Source organism: Pogonomyrmex barbatus, unplaced genomic scaffold, assembly GCF_055798465.1.
Source record: "Pogonomyrmex barbatus isolate J1 unplaced genomic scaffold, ASM5579846v1 scaffold6, whole genome shotgun sequence".
In the NCBI taxonomy this organism is placed as follows: domain Eukaryota; kingdom Metazoa; phylum Arthropoda; class Insecta; order Hymenoptera; family Formicidae; genus Pogonomyrmex; species Pogonomyrmex barbatus.
The window spans coordinates 705557-725951 of NW_028297160.1; the positions used below are offsets into that span (position 1 = coordinate 705557).

Sequence of the window (20395 nt, forward strand, 5' to 3'; positions counted from 1 at the left end):
CACGCGAACGAGAAAATGCAGCACACACGCAAACGAGAAAGAGAGCGAGAAATCAGCCGGTCACACGCGAGCGAGAGAAAAGGAAGGGTGCACTCGCGTCTCGCGCGCAGGCGAGAGAGAGATGGAGGCGCGCGGAGAGTGAGAGCGAAAGCACTAATCGGCGCAACAAGTGCGAAGCGCTGCACGTGGTCACACGACGTCGACAAGATTGAATTCGCGACACAGCACAGAACCCGGCACGGACGCGGCACTTGATATTGTATCTTGATATTGGGCGGTCACGCACTTGCACGGTGACGACGATGATACCTGGCTCTCTCTCTCTCTCTCTCTCTCTCTCTCTCTCTCTCTCTCTCTCTCTCTCTCTCTCCGCTAGACGTGTGGCTGTCTGCGCGTTCCGATGGTTGGCACGAAGAGACACGTAATGATCGCTCGATGCAATGTGACTGACGGAGAAGAAAGCGGAAGTTACCACTCTAATCGTGGTATAAGCGTCTACTTCCTCGGTGGACAGTGGTGCTCAGTGGTGGGTGCGCCAAGCGTCAGAGCGGAAGCGGGTGGCAAAACGCCACAGTCACTCTCCTCTCAATAGTCTTCGCCGGCGGCGAAGGGCATGAAAAATGTACCCTTTTGGCAGGAGCTGTAGATGCTGACTGGTGAAACTCTGGCCGCTAGGTGCGCTGCTGTAAATGCCAGATAAGCTGGTTTGAGACAGTTTTTTCGGGGCGGCCAATTTTTTTGAGACGGCCGAGACTGTTTTTTCTGTTCCGTTGACAAGGATGACGAAGGCCGTCAAGTCTCCAGATGACCTGGTGCGGACCAGCTAGGGCGGCTAGGGCGACTCCAAAGGCTTCTTTACCGAGTTGAACAAGTTTGAATACGTGGGTGCACGTGGCTACGTCCTGGAGGACGAAGTGACGTGGCCTGGAGTGGGCCATCGGCGTGGGCCTTATTGATCTAATATGGTCTCTGGAATGCTGGAAGAAATTCCTGCCGATCAGATATGAGGTCTTGGGTTACAAAGAACTCACCCAGAATGCGGAGAGACGTGCCGAAGAGTAGCTCAGCCGGGGAGGCCTGGAGATCTTCTTTGACAGCTGTGCGTAAGCCAAGCAGAACGGTAGACAACAGCTGAGGCCATGGTATATTCGGGTTATACATCAATGCCGCCTTCAGAATCCTGTGCCAACGATGATTCCGTTCGACTGAGGATGGTACGGAGTAGAGTGGATTCTCCGTGCTCCAACCTTGCAATGGCTGAAAAAAGAGCCGACTCGAACTAGGTGCTCTGATCCGTGGTTATAGTGAGCGGGGTGCTAAAGGCTGGCAGATCTAGCTACTATAAAAGGCTGTGCTTGCCTGGGTGTCCTTGAACGGGATCATTGCTGGCCATCTGGAGACGATCGATTATCATGAGACAATACTTTAGATCGTTTATCTGAGGCAACACGATGATGTCTAGGTGGAGATATGGTTGAAACATCCGTCACAGTGATCTTGGTTGCCGTGCTTTGATTGTGATGATGGATTTTCGCCCGTTGGTACGGAAGGTATTTTCGTGCCCAACGGAGAGCATCCTTTCTGATTTCAAATGAATTTCTCTCTCAGAGTGCAAGTTGTGGCCCTTCCACTGGGATGAGAGAGATTGTGCACCACAGCGAAAGCTTGATGTCTGAGGCTTTCTAGGATGTAAGGTCTCACCCAGAGGAGATGTCACAAAAGATATCGAAACCCTCGTTGTCCTCAATCTGAGCCTGGTGGATCGTGATAGCATTCAGAGCGCTGGGTATTGTAATTACGCTGACACGCGAGAGCGCATCGGCAACAGAGTTTTCATCACCCTTCACGTGAAAGATGAAGGTTAAATTGGAGGCTGAACTGGCCGATGAAGTCAAGCTGGCGTTGGCGAAGTGAGATCTTCTCCGAGCGCTGCGAGAAAGTGTAGACAAGAAGACAATGGTCGGTTCGGATCACAAACTGTCTGCCTTCGAGAATGTGCTGGAAACTTGATCGAGGCGAAGATTGCAAGTAGCTCTCGGTCGTGCGTGCTGTAATTCCTCTCCGAGTGGCTGAGCTTTCTCGAGAAAAAATCAAGAGGTCTCCAGGAATCCTTTGAAAATTATTCAAGAGAAGCGCCAATGGCAGTGTCAGAGTCTCATCGGTAATGAGTCGTAGAAGAGCTGAAGGCGAGAAATACAAAGAACATGTAGCCGAGACCAGACCAGACTTACAGGCTTGAAACGCTGCTTCAGATTCGGGTGTCCGAGGAATCTTGCGCTTGTTTTTCTTCTTTGCGCCTTGTAGAAAGACACATAGTGGAGCTTGTAGCTGAGCAGCGTTTGGGATGATTCGTCTGTAATAATTGATCAGCCCTAGGAAATGATGGAGGTCTGAGACAATTTCCGGTTTCGGGTACGCCAGAATGGCTTCAATCCGTTCGAGTGGAGGCCTGAATCCTTGAGAGTCGAGCGTATAGCCAAGATAGTTTAGCTTTTCCTGTCCAAATTGGCACTTGCTCTAGTTGATGATTAGTTAGTAGGAGCGAAGCAGCTCGAACACAATCCTGAAGTGTTGCAAGTGTTCCTCGTGCAAGCTAGAGGTGACGATGACATCAATGTAACAGTTGACGAAGTCATATCTTCTGAAAATGTTATCCATATGCCTCTGGAATGTTTGCGCGGCATTGCGAAGACCGAGAGGCATGCCAAGATATTCAAAGAGTCTGAAAGGTGTGGTGACGGTTTTAGCTATATCAGTTTGAGCGACGGGAATCTGGAAGTAGCGCGCTCAAGATCCAAGATTGAGAAGATGCGCTTCCCATGAAGGCGTTAAAAAATGTCATCGATACGACGTGAAATCGGGTACCTGTCAGGCACCGTCTGAACGTTCAATCGTCTATAGCGCGCCAACCACCTTTCTTCTTGCGGATCATATGCAGAGGGCTGGCCCATTGACTGCTCGACGGGCGGATGATCCCATGGTGCAGCATCAGCTCGAAATCCTCGCGTACAGCCTTGAGTTTCTTGTCTGCGAGTCTGCGAGTTCGTTCGGCAACTGGAGGCCCAGACGTCACAATGTGGTGTTCGACGTGGGCGGAGGCTGGCGGAAGACGAGGCTTGGCTCTCCCGAGATCTTCGAATTCCTTGATGAGAGGTAGTTTGATGTGATTAAGTCCGGAGGCAAGTCGGGCGGACCAGAAGACAAAGGCCATGGCGAGATTGCTTTTGCTGGAGAGCGAGGTAAGGGCATCCAGTAGTACTCGCTTTTTTTAGATCCAGGATTAAACCATAATGATGGAGGAAGTCTCCTCCAATAATGGCCGATTGGACGTCGGCAATTATGAAAGCCCATTTGAAAGTTCGATGAAGGCCGAAGTCGACGGTTAGGATCTTCTCACCGAAGATGATAGGCGAATCGTTTGCGGCGTATAAACGTGCGTCGGATGGCCTGAACGCTTTGGCGATGAGGCGTTTCGGCACCAGGAGACGGCGGAGTCAGAGTCGATTAGAAATTTGATATTAATTGTCCGGTCATGAACATGAAGCCGAAGTTCCTTAAAAGGCAATTGTGTTGTTGTTGCTGCTGTCGACAGCCGGCTTAGTTTAACTGTTTTGACGGTTGACTGGCCCTAAATGAGGGCGTCGCATCGCTAAGCCGCGGCACCGAATCTCTGATGATAATAGCAGGCGCTTCGCGGCAAGGGCGAGGGAACTCTTGGCCGCAAGCGTGAGCAAGATCTGCTGGAGTGAGACCAGTCTGGAATGGAGCTCGCGAATCAGCGAAATGAGCTGCGCCAAAGAGCTTTTAATTTCCAAAAGATGACCTGTCAGGTTGTCGAAGTTAGTTGAGTGTGCCTGACTGTGCCTGGCTGGCGAGGAAGAACGAATAGGATACGTAGACATCACATATGGGCTGCTGCTCCCTTCCGACTACTATAATAAGATTTTTAATTTCAAGATTGGCATTATGCGGATTTCCATTTATAGCAGGATTTTATTCAAAAGATTTATTTTACTTATAGAAATTATCTATGTTTTGAAAAATGTTTTATTATTATTATTGATATTAATATCGTTAAGTTTAACTGTTATATATTCAATTCGTTTAATTTATTTTTTGTATTTTATAAAATTAAAATATTATAGATATATAAATTTTAATGAAGATAAAATTATAAATATGTCAATATGTATTTTAGTTTTATTAAGTATTATAGTGGGATCAATATTAAGCTGAATATTTTTTTTTTATTTTTATATGATTGTGATGCATTTTAAGGTAAATGATCCGCTGCGACGGCAAGTTCATCCAAGTTGGGAGTGCTAAATATTTTCAAGAAGCGCTGAGCGTTGAATGGCAGGAGGGAGAGCCACTTGAATCTGAGAATTTCCTCCGAGGCCTTATTTTCAGAGAGGCATCTGGCGCAGAAGCTGCGACGGCTTTTTATCACTCAGTTCAAGTTCGTCGAACTGTTTTTGCAGCTGGCGATCAGCGGAGTCCGTGAAACGGCGAGTGATACTTTCTTTCAAGAAGATGTATTTGTCAGAGACCGGTGGAGCATGAATTATGTTCCGCCAAAGACTCCAAGTCCAGAGCGCTGATGACCAAATGGTACTTGAATTCGTCTGAGCAGATGCGATTCGAAGCGAAAACCGACTCGATCTGGAAAAATCAAAGATCTGGGTTGGTCTTCCAGAAGGGCGGCAGCCTGCAACTATTGATAGATTCGACGTCGCTATCTTACAGATCAGGATTGGGCGAGTTACTCCGCGTAGAAGACCGAAAGACGGATGCCTCGTTGGATGGGCTTTCTGGACGATAAGAGCATTGAGGCGGAGGCTGGAGTGTCGTCGCGCTGAGGGACGCGACAGAGATCGACGGTCAATCATTTTGGCTATGGACATGAGCGGACACAGTGGACACTGACGGGCACAGAACACGCGCTGATTTAAACACCGGGCATGGTTGCACAAAAATCACTCGGCCGCAATGATGCACAAAAATGAGAACAACAAGATTCACGCCAAGAGATACATGCGAAATAGAATAGCGAGCGCTGACGAGGGTCACCTTGTGATGGAGTCTAACAATGCGTTGCCAATCTATAGTTTAGGTTGAAACTGCTAACTTTACCAGGAAAGCAAAACGGCTGGTTCTTGAAAAGTCAGAAAAGCAGGAAGGATGAAAGACAAACTTAATTTATCACCATAATTTGATGTTGTTCGACCGTTGCCAGCAATGACTCGCGAAGTTATGACTCAGTCTCGTTTATTTCGAACAGACAACGGATAGAAAATCTAGAACATTCAACCAGTTAACAAACAAAACGCGAACACGATATTTAAACGGCTTACAACTAATATGACAAAGACAAAAAAACTTGGAAACGTACAATGTCAACAAGGGCATGCGAACACGAGGAATACGCGTGACAAATATTATCTTGCGGAACGTACAATGCTAGCAAGAGCATCGTGGACGCGAAGAAACGTTCGAGACTAGAAGAAACGTTAGAGACGCTGAAGAAAACAGAAAAAACTCTGAAATGATCGCTCGCGAGAAAAAGGTGAAGCGTCGGAAAACACATGCTGCGTGGCCACGCAGAACGCTCGCGAAACGCAGGAGATCGCAGCTGCTGCACGCAAAACGCACGTTAACGTGATAAAACTGCATGCAGATAAGATTAGAGAGACGCGGCGCAGACGAATGACGAGACGTAACGCGGACGAGAATAAAGCGCAACGCGTACACGAATAAAACGAAGCGCATGCGAAAGAGAAACGCAGAACAAAAGACGCGGAATTTTGAGATTGGCGCAGAACGCGGATAAAACGCAGACTAAGACGAAACGGAACGGAACAGACGTGGAACGCGGATAAGACGCGGATAAGACGCACGCTGATCGCAGATGATGCAACCGCTCGTGAGCGAGAGAGAACTATATGGCCAATCGCACGTGAGCGAGAGAGAGAGCGGCGAATCACACGCGAGCGAGAAAAGGCAGCACACACGCGAACGAAAAAGAGAGCGAAAAATCAGTCGATCACACGCGAGCGAGAGAGAAGATACGTATGCACTCGCGTCTCGCGCGCATGCGAGAGAGAGGTGGAGGCGCGCGGAGAGCGAGAGCGAAAGCACTAGCCGGCACAACAGATGCGGAACGCCGCACATGGTCGCACAATTGAATTCGCGACACAGAACCCGGCACGGACGCGGCACTTGATACTGCACTGGACGCGGTCACGCACTTGCACGACACAGTGACGACGATAATACCTGGCTCTCTCTCTCTCTCTCTCTCTCTTTCTCTCTCCGTAAGTGTCGGTCCACAATAAGTATTTAATCTTTAAGCCGTAAGAAATTGACCAATCATAGTCGAGTATTCTTTTCATATTCGATTATAATTGGTCAATTTCTTACGTCTTAAAGCTTAAATCACCTATTGTGGACGGACACTTAGACGTATGGCTATCTGCGCGTTCCGATGGCTGGCACGAAGAGACACGTAATGGTCGCTCGATGCAATATGGCCGACGGGGAAGAAGGCGGAAGTTACCATTCTAATCGTAGTATAAGCGTCTGCTTCCTCTGTAGACGGTGGCGCTCAGCGGCGGGCGCGCCAAGCGGCAGAGCAGAAGCAAGTGGCAAGGACGCCACAAATATAAAAATCGCTCAATGCCACTTACCGAGTCTGATGCCCAATTATTTACCTAAGTTTAGGTATAACTTTCAATACTAGCAATTGCAGCCTACTTCAATTGCATATTACAACAAATTGATATTGAAGATTAATAAAATAAAAAAAATATAAAATACTGTATTGGTAAGTCTCTCTCTCTCTCTCTCTCTCTCTCTCTTTCTCTCTCTCTCTCTCTCTCTCTATAAGATACATATTACAAAAAGAAAAAAAAATCAGACTTTTGGACACATACTCAGATAATATTCCTTGCGTGCAAATTTTGCATGTATTATACATATAAATCTTGTACGAGATTTGCTTGAGTTTTTTTCACGGAACATTTTTATCATGCTTATTGCCATGAGTGAATGTCGCGTGCAAAGTTTGTTGATTATTCGCTCTATAATGCACACAAACAAAATTTTGCATATGTTGTATATTTGGATAGCTTCTGGCTGTATTTTTTATCTGTAATTTATTATTTAATTTATATATAAAATATATTTTTAGATACTCATTTTATCAACATTTTATATACTTTTAATTTGAAAATATAAATATGGTAATGAAGTGTAGCGTCAAGAAATGTAAAAGAAATAATAAAGATGACAAGGAACATTCTTTTTTTTAGTTTTCCAAGTGATCTTACCCTAACAGCACGCGACATACTGCGAATCAAGATGACAAGGAACATTCTTTTTTTTAGTTTTCCAAGTGATCTTACCCTAACAGCACGCGACATACTGCGAATCATCCCATTTTCGTATTGCTTGTACTGTGATTATCTTAACGTACTGAGATGCACGCTAGAACATCACTAACAGTATCATTCGGTTTTCTTTCGCGCGTGTATATTCTCAGGATTTACGCAGCGGTACATACTTTTTCATCGCACGTGTATATTCTTAAGTTATACTCAGAGGTACAGAAATGATACGTACGCCTTTCTATCGCATGCGTATATTCTATAGACGTAATATTTGTCATGAAATATTATCGTCAGAGATATATTATCATTTAATCGTTACTTTTAAGCCATTTTTAATAAATAAATAATAAAATAACATAATTACTATCTTTTTTTAATTAACTAATTAATTATAATTACAAATAAAAAAAATATTTCGCATTTAATACAATTATTAACAAATTCATAAACAAATAAACAAAATATATATAACAATTTATAAATAATTTTCATAAGAAAAATGATTCTCATTAAACATAATATAGTCACGGCTTTATATATGTAATTAAGTTATCTATAAGAATTACATATGTAATCGAGATTTTAAAATTGATACTGTTTATACGACAATATTAACATTCGACTGTTTATATGACATTAGTAACATTCATTAACCAGATTTGTCATATTTTATGCCAAAATTCTGTATTCACTTATATCATCATTTCAGTAGCAGGTTTCATCCCAACATAGAAGTGAAGCAGCGTCGAGCCAGGATCCCAAGTTAGATGGGTGGTTGTTTTAGAAATATGCGAGGGTACCAAGATGTTTCATCACTTTCTCTTATTTTTTTTTTAATTTTTTCATTTTTTTCACTTATTTTCCGTAAGGGATGTCACGTATATTATAGATTTTCAGTGTTAGCAATCAATATCGGAACGCAATCATAAATACTGAAAACTTCCCGTTTTCATTCTTTCCTAATACTGTCATTATCCGCTGCGAATATTCGCAGCGAAATTCCATAGAAGGTGTTACCCCGGACATAGGAACGTACTTAGAACGTACTTAGTCCATCGCAGTACGTATGAGAATATTCTGAGATGGTATACGCATTGCGATCTTCTCAGAACTTACTCAAAACGTACAGCGTGCTGTTAGGGTTAAAATGTAAGTATATTTAAATGACTCAGTATATGTGATGTTACTATAATGCACATTATAAAACTTAAAATTAATTCTCTCTTTTGTATATTTAACAAACTTCTGTTTTTTTAAATTAATTATAATATAATTATAATATATTAAATAATAATAGAAAAAAATGTGTCTATTTATAGAATTCAAAAATGGTTGGAATTCATTGGTGTAAAGAATGTTTGCAATTATCAAAAAATATGTTTGGAGAAGATTCGTTTCGAAGAAAAGTTTTTAAAAAAAATATATCCACGACGTCTTTTATGAAGTGATGCTATACCAACAATTACTACAAACAACATTTGAAAACACGTTGGGAGAAGATGCGTCTAACATTTGTAAGATAACAATATTTATAAAATTAAAATATTATATAAACATGCAAATTCACAAAACATATAAATAAATTTTTCTATTTTAGATGATAGATTAGAACAACAGCAGTCACTAAATGAAGCTATAGAGGCAAATGATAAAATTGAAACATTAGTCGATATATTAATGACACCTAATATGATTCAAATTACAAGTTTAAAATCTGCAGCTAAGTCTGCTATAAATGTTTAATAGCAAAAAGACAGCAAATTGCACATAAAATTTGTAATATCTGATAATGTCGGCAAATTGTCGTCAAAAATATTATAAAGCCTGCTGACATGCAATGCCAGCAAATTGTCCAGCAATTGTCACATGCTTCATGCTCGGTTTTTGCCGAGATCTTGCTCGGTCTTTGCTAATTTACTAGCACAGCATGTCAACTAGTTTTGTCGACAAAATCCAAACTTAATACAGACACAGATTGCTATACATTTGTAGTCAAAATCTGCTTGAATTTGATACCAATCCGTCAGCATATTGCATATCTCAGAGAATATAGCTGGGCCGTATCTATCTTTAAAATTAATTATGCATATCTTAATATATCTTAGAAATGAGCTAAACAGTTATTTTTTAATTTTTTAATAAGTTTATTTACAATAACTATTATTTATTAAAAAATAACTATTATTTAAACTACAAGAGTTATTTCAAAAGTAATGTATAATTTTTTTAAATCAATTTCTATTCTATATCTTTATTATCATACATAGTGCATAACAGCATCCTTTTTTTTAAAAATTATGTTTATTCTTTTGTCGCAAGTGATATAGTTGAATCACTTTTTTTTTAAATAACGTGTTTTTGATGTCTATCAAAAACAACTGTTACTGTGTTTGTTATTGAATTCCTAATGTGTGAGAATGACGCAGTGAAAAATTCATACAAAAGGCTGTAAAAAGTATACGAAAATGATATTATAGTAATGAACTTGTACAAATTTCAAATATTGAATTTCTGATTTGTTAGAATGAAATAAAAATGACGCTCATCGGAACTCAATAATAACAGCAAATTTTGTTTTTAAAGATATTAAAAATAGTAATCATTTTAAAAAGATGATACGATTGCATCAGTTGTGAAAAAACAAACATGATTTTAGTAGAAGTAGCAAGATGCTAATGGATATTAGTATACGCTATATGTACGATAGAAAAAATATAAAATAAACTGAAACATAGAATTGACTTTTTCAAACTAATTGAAAAAGATATGCATTATTTTTAAAATAACTTTTGTATATAAAAATCAGGGATGTGTCGGATATCCGGCAACTATCCGGTATCCGGTCTATCCGGCTTCTTTTTACTATTCGGCCGGATAGCCGGATCGAAATTTGATATTTAAAATTGACGCCATTAGTGCGGGATTCGAGAGGCAGAATTGGAACAAAGCTAATCATTTTTTATCAGGTTGGCTCTCTTTTGTACAATCTTTTTAAAGGTTTATTTTCAATAATGGTGAAGTGCATTAGTGTTTTTCTAACCTACGAGAAGATATTAATAGCAAAGTGAGGGGATTATGTCTGCCTTTGGCGCGCTTAGACAATTGGTCTTATATGGTCTATTTTTTCCCTTATACTTTGATTATAAATTGAAGTTTTTGAGGTCTTGCTGGTGATTGAAGAGCTGGTAATCCTGATTTTTGTTGATGATATTTGGCGAGTGATATTTGGCGAGTGATATTTGGCGAGTGATATTTGGCGAGTGGGGCATTGTTTTATTATGTTGACGTTTACTTTTTTGTCGAAAGTGAAGGTTATGTTGTCATTTGTCTATGTATTCGCCAACTGCTACATCGCCAGGTGAGAAGTGTCTCGAGGAAGTGCTTGCACCTGTCAAGCAGGGTAAATCCTTGAATGGGAATTCGATCTACGAGTCCTCAGGATCGGCTCCGTTTATCTTGAAATCTTCTGCTCTCTTGCTTTCGAGTAACGGTATATAGCGCGGAGCGCCCGTCCTCTCCGATTTCAACGTCGGGGTGCCCGACAAGTATGCGGCGCCTCGCAAAGTATCCGGTGATATAACAAAGTCTGGACAAATTCATGCAGAGTAAAAAACATCAGCTTGACGAGGAGTTGAGTGATTTGCAGGGTGGAGATGCTCATCCCTCCAAGCGCTCTATGTCGGCAGACTCTTCAAAGAGCGTGAGTGGGGCGTGTCAGTATTATCGATTTGTCTTTCTCTCTCCTTATACAGATACTCTTGACATTACAAACATAACGACTACACCCGAAATTGAGGACAGGCCGGCTTCGATAAACGAGATCACCAATTTATTCAAACAGTTGTCTTCGTAAATGACCTCCCTGGAGATTAAGCTCGGAGGGAAAATACAACAATAAAAGGAAGCGCATGAGAAGGATGTGGAAGTTATCAGGAGCCTTATCATTATTCTTGATGCAAAATACACGTCTACGGTAGACAAGCTTGAGACTAGGCTTTCGGATTGTGAAAAATTTATTGCTAATTTTCACGCGACTTTCCAACCGACTGCTTTACCTCTGACACAAGCTAGTAACTCAATCAGCCCAGCTATCTCTCTCGGGCGCTCCACACTGCCTGCCGATTATCTGCAATTGAAGAGGCTTGTTTACTCTCAAGATCGATAAGAGGAAGTGTAATATAATTGTCAGAGGACTCCAGGTGGGTGGGATTGCTCCGGGCGCGAGGACGAAGGAGTTTCTTCGCTCCTACTTTAACCTGTCTAATTGTGTTGTGAAAGCCAAGTCGCGTGGAGACAGCGGCAAGCAATTCTGGATTCGACTTTCCTTTGAAACTTTGAGATGAAAAAACAAATTTTGAAATCGAAAAGACAAGTTCTTCAAGAAACAACGATTTTTATGATAGCAACTTGAACGCAATTGACCAATTAGCCGCCAAAACTATTCGAGGCGTGAGGAAGCGCTTTGTATTCTCTGGCGTGGCGGTGGGTCTTAGATATAACTGCTTATGGATCGGAGGCATTTAATACAGACTGGACCCGCTGTCTTGCCAGTTTTCATCAGCAATTCCTGCCTTGCCTTCGGATGCATTGACGGGCACCTCGCGGATCGCTGGACGACTATGGGGATGGAGCTTGGGAATCCTACGACGACGATTGACATCACCAACCACTTGTCCCTGCAACCTACCTCCGTTACTGGCCAATCAAAAAACGGGGAACTATAAACATCGCCTTTTGAAATGTGAGAGGTATAAAAAATTTATCTGAAATGACTTGTTTAACGAATAATCATATATAGTTTACATCATCGAAAGTATGTGTAAAGACACTAATAGCATTTATGGCCTGGAGCCTTCGAAAATTATAATAAAATTATGTTGATGCGACAATTGATTCGCAGTCACTACTTGAGCGGCCGAGTGGTGGCTTGATTGTTCTTGTATAGAGATATTTTTGAATGTTATATTATTAAGAAAGTTAAGTAATTTATTTTAGCAAAATTTACGCTTTTGAGAGAGAGCTTTATCATTTGTTTTGTATATTTCAGTCCATCGATAGATCTTGCTCCATTGCTTGATGAACTTAAAGTTTTATTATTTGACATATCGCAATTGGAACCTGACATTCTAATTATTATGGGTGGACACATGAATTCAAAAGTTGGGGATGGAAATATATTCCCGGAGGATTTTGTACTTGAATCGAATTTTACGGAGAAGCGCTCTGTGAGTGACATGCAAGTTTATAAGAATGGTAAAATTTTACTTGAATTTATAAAGAATATTGACTTTTTTATCATGAATGGACGTTCTCTTTTTGATATCAATGGTAACTTCATTTATATTGGCGATTTTGGCTGTAGTACTGTTGATTTTGTCTTGGACAATTTGAACAATATTTTATTTTTTAATGACTTTTTGGAGAAGAAACTACGATCATTTACCAATTTATTGTAATTTCTTTTTAAACAATTCTTATGAAAATTGCATCAGTCAGACTCAAACTTCAGTGAGTAAAAAATATTTATGGGACGATGGCAAAAAAAAAAAAAAATTTATTGCATTCTTAGTTGCTTCCCCTCGTCTCTCTATTGACTTTGACTCAACCTCTCTCGATGCTTTAAATACAAATTTGTTGGAGGCATTGAGGGAGGCGGTTGGATATGCTGATTTTAGATCATGTGTTGCTTTTAGGTTTAGGTGTAGTGACACCACTGGGAGACCGGATTTCTTGTGAATGTGATTGTGAATGTTTATTATCTAAAAGAAGAGTTAATAAAGCTTTAAAGGATGTTAGTGTCGGTCCACAATAAGTATTTAATCTTTAAGCCGTAAGAAATTGACTAATCATAGTCGAGTATTCTTTTCATATTTGATTACAATTGGTCAATTTCTTACTTCTTAAAGCTTAAATCACCTATTGTGGACCGACACTTATAAAGAACAAGTTTGTTGAACTTTTTAAAAGTGACTATCTCTCATAACAAAGTTACATACAAAAGTTACATACTCAATTAATAGCTGAAAAAGAGAAGACCTAAAAAAGACACTCAAAATAAATTTGCAAATGTAGGAGATCCTGCGGTTTTTTGGAGTGTTATTCGCTTATATAGGGGCAAGGGGATGCGGGATGTCACTAGTACTTCAATCTATGATTAGAGAGATTTCTACATTGAGATTTTTCCTCCTCGTGCTCTCCCTCTTTTACCTCTTTTACCTGGCAAACGATGTCCCTTCACTTGACGGTCCAATCACAATGGCTGAGCTAAATAACTGTTTAATTCATCTGAAAAATGGTAAAGCATCCGGAGAGGATGGCATTACAAATTTTACTCTGCATTTCCTCAAATATGATGTGAGTATTTATTAAAGCTTTTTAACAAAATTCTCAACTCGGGCACAGTACCTTGTGATTGGTCCAGTGTTATAATGCGTATGCTGTTTAAAAAGGGAAACAGAAAAGATCCTGCCAATTATAGAAGGATTGCACTCGTTAACTACGTTGTTAAGATCTTTACACAGATTTTGGCGAGTCGTTTAAGTGGGCTGAAGATAAATTAATATCGAAGGAGCAATCTGGCTTTAGAGTGGGACATGGTTGTTTTGACAATATTTTCACCTTAGACTCGGCCATTCAACTGCAACTGAGATTTCCCAGTCATATAGTGTATGCGTTTTTTATTGACTTTAAAAGAGCGTTTGACTCCATCGGTCATACGTGTCTCTGGGATAAACTTGGGCGATTGGGAATTAGTGTAAAGTTTATTAATGCGATCAAGAACTTATATGATAAAGCCTTTTTTAGAGTCATTACTTTGCAGGGATTAACCGATCAAATTGAAATCACTGAGGGTGTGTGCAGGGGGAAGTTTTGAGTCCTTTAATTTTCAACTTACTTATTTCAGATATTGTTGATTATTTTTCTGATAATAGTTTGAATGGTATTTCTATTGACAATTCAAATGATTTAAGATTATTGTTATATGCTGATGATCTAATCTTACTTGCTTCTTCTAAATGTCAATTGAATAGGATAATTTCAGTTCTTGATAAGTATGCAACTGATAATGGGTTAAATGTTAACATTCAAAAATCGAAAATTGTGGTCTTTCGCAACGGCAGGAAATTGTCGTGGTCCAAATGTGGTGGTTTTAAGTATCAAAGAGAAATCATCGAAATTGTGTCGTCTTATATTTATTTTGGAATTCCATTCTCTTCTTCTTCACTTGACTGTGTTGCGGCGAGAGAGGCGGTTTCCAGAGCGAGGGCTGCTTTTAACGAAGTTATTTCAATGGTAAGAAGAATAAGGATTAATTCATGGGAAGGCATTATGACAATCTATCAAAGCTCAGTTAAGACAGTTCTTTTATATGCATCGGCTAATTGGGAATTAAATTATTTTTAATTATTCATTCACTTATTCTTTGAATCCTTGAATCCTCAATTGAATTTTTTTTAAACGTTTATTTAGACTAGTTCCCAACACTCAAAATGCCTTGCACCTCGAATTTAATGTTACTCAATTAGTCTTTGATGTAGTTAAATATGCGCTAAAATGGATTTTTAAATTGTTAAGAATGAATCCATCGAGGCTTCCAAGGATCTGCTTTGACCGCTTGTTGGAGTTGTCTGAGAGAAACAAGATTGACAGTAAATTGAACTGGGTTGCTTGACTGAAAGAAATATTGGCTCCTTTGAGTTGTGCATTTGTGTGGCACGATTTAAACCCGGTAAACTTCACATTTAATATGTTAGAATGTCTCGAACGCTATAAGTTTTTCCTTAGACAGACTGATGAGGATGCCTATATGTCATCCTCATCTTGTCTTTTTACTTTCAACTCTCTGCTGCATGAGCCAAGTCTTACAGTTCAAACAAAAAACACTTTGTTTTTATTCGCTCCATTCTTGCAAATAAGAACTGCGAATATCTATCGATCCTCTATCACTATTGATGGTCGATACTATAAATTTAGCGAGAATGATTGCTGTTTTCTTTGCGGATTCACTGCGTCTGACACTATTATTCATTTTCTGTTTAGCTGTCCTGTATTGGATTCACTAAGACTGAAATATCATAGATTTATCTTAACTGAAGCCAAAAATGTAAATACAGCAGCTATAGTATTTTTATATATATAATTATTATATATATAATATATTATTATTTGACGATTTTAACAAACCTAATTTATTCGATCTATTTATTTTTATCCAAAGCTCTAAAACTGCGAACTGGAATAGCTATTGCATCTTATACGTTTATATTTTGCGAATCTTGTTAACTAATTGTACGCGATTAATTTTATAAATTCTAAAATTTAAGGCGATGTACTGTATATTAGGTTTTGAGTATTTGTGTGGTATGTATCTTTGTATAAGCAAACCTTTTATTTACTTATCTTGTAATATTATCTGTTTTATACGCATTGTAAACATATCTCCCCTTGCAAAAGGATGTATCATTTTAAGCTAAATCTTTATTAATAGCAAAGTGATTAGAGAAAATTATTGATAAATTCATCTTCCAGTGGTGTAGACCTGAAGAGTATATCGTTCATTTTATTGTTGCATTCAATTATAAAATATAATGACACAAGGAAAATCCAACGTATGGAAATTTTTAAAAATATGTAGTAATGATGAAAAAAAAGCAGAATGTTCACTTTGCGATTTCGTCGCAAAAAAAAAATTATGAGAGGAAAAACGCTTAAATTATTCACTACAAAACCTTAATCTTGAAAAGTAAACCTCTATTGGCAATAGAAAACATGGATGGAAATACAAATATCAACGAAACTGAATGTGATTCACCAAGTTCTCATCAATCTCAAAATCAAAATCTTATCAGCCTACTTTACAATCTTTAATTAAGAAAAAAGAAATGGTCTTTGGATGATCCAAAAACTATGAACATAATCAAAAAGATCTGTGAGTATTTTTTATTTTTATATATATTTAAGAGAAACGCTATATATTTTATAATATTGTAGCGATTATATCGTTGCATGCATTGTCATTCGAATCAGCTCATTAGAGTAGATATGAGCGATATTCTCGGGTTTTAATTTCTTTCCGTTTTTATCATACATTTTACCGTTGTATTAATTATTATTACCTTTGTAATATTTCTAACGCTATTTTTTCTTTGTAATATAATTTAAACGTTTAACGACTCGAGACAAGTAACAATAACAAATAAGTACTCCTTCAATATGGATTATTAATAAAAACTTGTTATTAGAACTTTAGATACTTTGTTTGTCAGAAGTAAGCTATTGTTTGTCAAAAAGAAAGATCTCGAAGAAGAAGGCGAGCTTCGAAATAACGAATAGATAGAGAAAGATTCGACTGATGGACACCGACACGAACGGACGTGTAGTCTCAAAGGAAAATAAAAAAAACACTTTATAAAAATTCGGATTCGATTCCTTCCAACACCTTAGCATATCCGATCCACACGCAATAAATTCCAAAATATTATTATGAATAAATATTAAATAATTAAATATTTATGCTAATTTGTCAATAACTTCATTGTCAAGTTATGTCTAATATTGTTCCTAATAAACAAACGTTCATATTATAATAATAAATCAGTTATAAAGTTTAAAATTCTCAACTGTTTATTTTTGTTATATTTTAGGCGAAATGATGGCTTTTGATGCTGAAATTCACTTGTTGAGCGAAAAGACTTTTAAAGATTAATAAAATATTTGGCATCGCAGTATCCTTTACCTTGTAGAACATATTTTTCTGAAAAAATTATGCCACGTCTGTATGAAAATTTGAAAACATATGTTAAAGAAAAATTAATTACTACGATAAATATTTTTCACCGATATTTGGACTAATCCAGCAAACGAATCATTTATAAGCCTGACAGCTCATTTCATACGAAGTGATGATATGCAAAGAGAAATACTTGTACTCAGCGCGAAATACTTTTCTGATAGTCATACTGGTTTCAATATCGGTCAGCTATTAAATGATGTGATGGAAGAATGGCATATAAATTCTAGCCAAATTCATCTAATTTTTAAGGGATAATGCTTGTAACATGATTATAGGAACTGGTGTGTACTTTTAAATAATTTTACAAATATATAGTATTCGTTTTGCAAAAATGTAACCATAATACCGTTGATTCATTGATTTAAAATTATCAATATTGTATATTTTATCTTACAGATATATTAGAAGAGAGTGTAGGATGTTTTATTCACACTTTACAACTCGTGATTCACGATTGTATTTTTAAAAATCGAAATTTCGTTGAAATTTTGAGAAAATGTCGAAAAATTGTTAGATATTTTTAGCTATTCTTCACTCGCCTGCTCGAAACTTAGAAACATACAAGAAAATTTGAAATTGCCAATTCATAAGTTAATCCAAGATGTTACTACACGATGGAACTCTACATTTTATATATTGTCAAGGCTTCATGAACAACGACAAGCGGTAACTGCATATGCTGCAAAGAAGAACATACCAAAGAAGAACATACCTTACGGCTATGCAATGGAATATGGTAGAAAACGTTATACGTGTTCTCCAATCGTTCGAAGAAATACTAAAGATTAAAATAGCTAGTTTAGATTGTGAGACAATGGGATATGTTATTCCGGCAGTTGTTACTCTATACTCCTAGCTTTCAAAACAATAAAAGAATATTGAAGTAGTGATGTTGAAAGAAGAGCTCAAAAAAGCGATGGAAGAACGATTTTTTAATCTTATAAGTATTGTTATAATGTTTATTACTTTAATAAATTTTCATTGTTATTTTTTCTTTGAAATAAATAATTGTATTTTCTATTGTTATGTAGAACTCAATGTCAAGGATCAAAAATGTTTTGTACTCGCTATCGTACTAGATCCAAGGTTCAAAACAAAATTTTGTCCAGACAAAAATAAGGCCAAGCAGTGGATTATTGAAGAATCACTAGAGTGAATAAAAGAGTCACTGATGATACCGAAAACAATACGCAGAGTCATAACATCAGCTCTAATCAAGAACGAGATGTCATAAGTGAAACACACGAGGACATTTGGAAATATTTCGACGAGTATAGTAAATAATTCAAAATCTGATACTGATAATAGCAGTCTTGATGATTCATTAAGCAAAACATCGTTTGAGAGACAATCAAGTGACAGAAGTAAAAAGAAAACTGCTGTCTACAATGCTGAGTTAGCGAAATACCTCGTGTTATCATTGTCACCTAGAATGAGGATCCTTTAATATGGAAAACACATGTTTTGGAATATCCTAATCTCAAAACTTTGGTTATAAAATATTTAAGTGCTCCTCCTTCTTTTGTCAATTCAGAAAGACTTTTTAGTGCAGGAAAGTTAGTTTATTCTGATAATCGAAATAGATTGTCACCGCAGCATGCTGAAATGTTATTGTTCATCATGAAAAAATTTATTAATATTAAACTACCATTTTTATAATAATTTATAATTGACAATTTATTTATAATAATTTTATAATTACAATTTATAATTGAAACTATGATGTAAATAAAATATACAATTAATCTGATGCTTTTCTTGATTTTTATAATTATTTGTATTTAATTTATTCTTATTAATAGAAAATAAAAAATGAAGTAATAACATAACAAGTAATAACCAAAAATTTATGTTATATAGCTTTGACGATGAGTTAAACATAATTATCACTTATGAAGCATATTTTTCAGGAATTACCGGATATCTGGTCAATATCCGATATTTAGCCGGATAATTAGGCTGCCAGATATTTGGTATCCGGTTTTACGTCATTATCGGATACCCGATATCCGATATCCGGCAACTATCCGGCACATCTCTAATAAAAATATCGCTTCTAATTTGACTATTATTAATATTAATTAATATTTTGCTAATTAATCTTTATCTTTATTTTTATATTATAAGATTATGAGGAAAAATTTCAGAATTCTACAAGTACATCAACATCGTATAATATGTCTGAATTTTTAAGTGCTTCTCCAGTGACATCAAGAAAAAATGATACACCAAACTTGTAAAGAATTATAATTCCATACAAATAGTCATCAATATGTGAATCATATTAATTCGCAATTAACATTAATTCCTAAAACATTAAGATTAAGGAAGCAAAAACAAATCATAGCAGCATCAAGAAATAGAATTAATAGATAAAAAAATAAACAAAAATAAAATTTAATATAAAAAACATCAAATAAAAATTCAAAAATTAATAGAAGGGAGTGCAGCATTTCTTCTTAAAGAAGCGCATATTTTATTTAAAGCACAATTAAGTTTATCAACATGCAATAAATATGCGAAGAGATATGATAATAATTTTAAAGATATCGCATTATCCATTTTATATCATTCTCCAAAAACATATCGATTTCTAAAAAAAATTATGAGTTTATCATCGGAACGAATACTTCGGAAATATCAAAAACAATTTTCTACCCGTATTGAAGTAAATGAAATAATATTAACAGAATTAAGATTTAAGTTTGAAAATGTTCCAATAAGAAACAAAGCTGTTTCATTTTTATTTGACGAAATAAATTTTAAGACAGAAGTACATTATGATCCACATATTGATGAAATTATTGGCTTAGCTGACGATAGTATCATACATGAATCAATAGAAGCAAAAAATGCTTTAGTATGTATGGTTATCTGGATTCATTTAAATATGAAATAAGTTGTAACGGCAAGGCCGTTACGAGCATACATACATACATACATACATACATATATATATATATATATATATATATATATATATATATATATATACATACATATACATAAATATATACATATATATAAACGCTTGGCTTACTATCCTGCACTACCCATCCCGCTTGCACGTACACCACTTGCGCTATCGCATTCGCTTGCCTGTAGGTCGCATGCGCTATCTCGCTCGCGGTGCCCCCACGCGATACCGATTCCCCGCCACCGGACCGACGGCGCGCAATGAGGAACGCCGGCCGGGTATATAAGCCCGGCCGGC

At 37.4% G+C, this 20395-nt stretch overlaps 1 long non-coding RNA gene across 1 annotated transcript; it reads left to right on the forward strand.

Annotated features, from left to right (window-relative positions):
• The first annotated feature begins 8292 nt into the window (after positions 1–8292).
• On the forward strand, positions 8293–12941 carry LOC148935050 (uncharacterized). The gene is made up of 2 exons (XR_016140672.1): positions 8293–8902; positions 8986–12941. It is a non-coding gene; the product is annotated as an uncharacterized LOC148935050 (long non-coding RNA).
• Positions 12942–20395: the final 7454 nt, after the last annotated feature.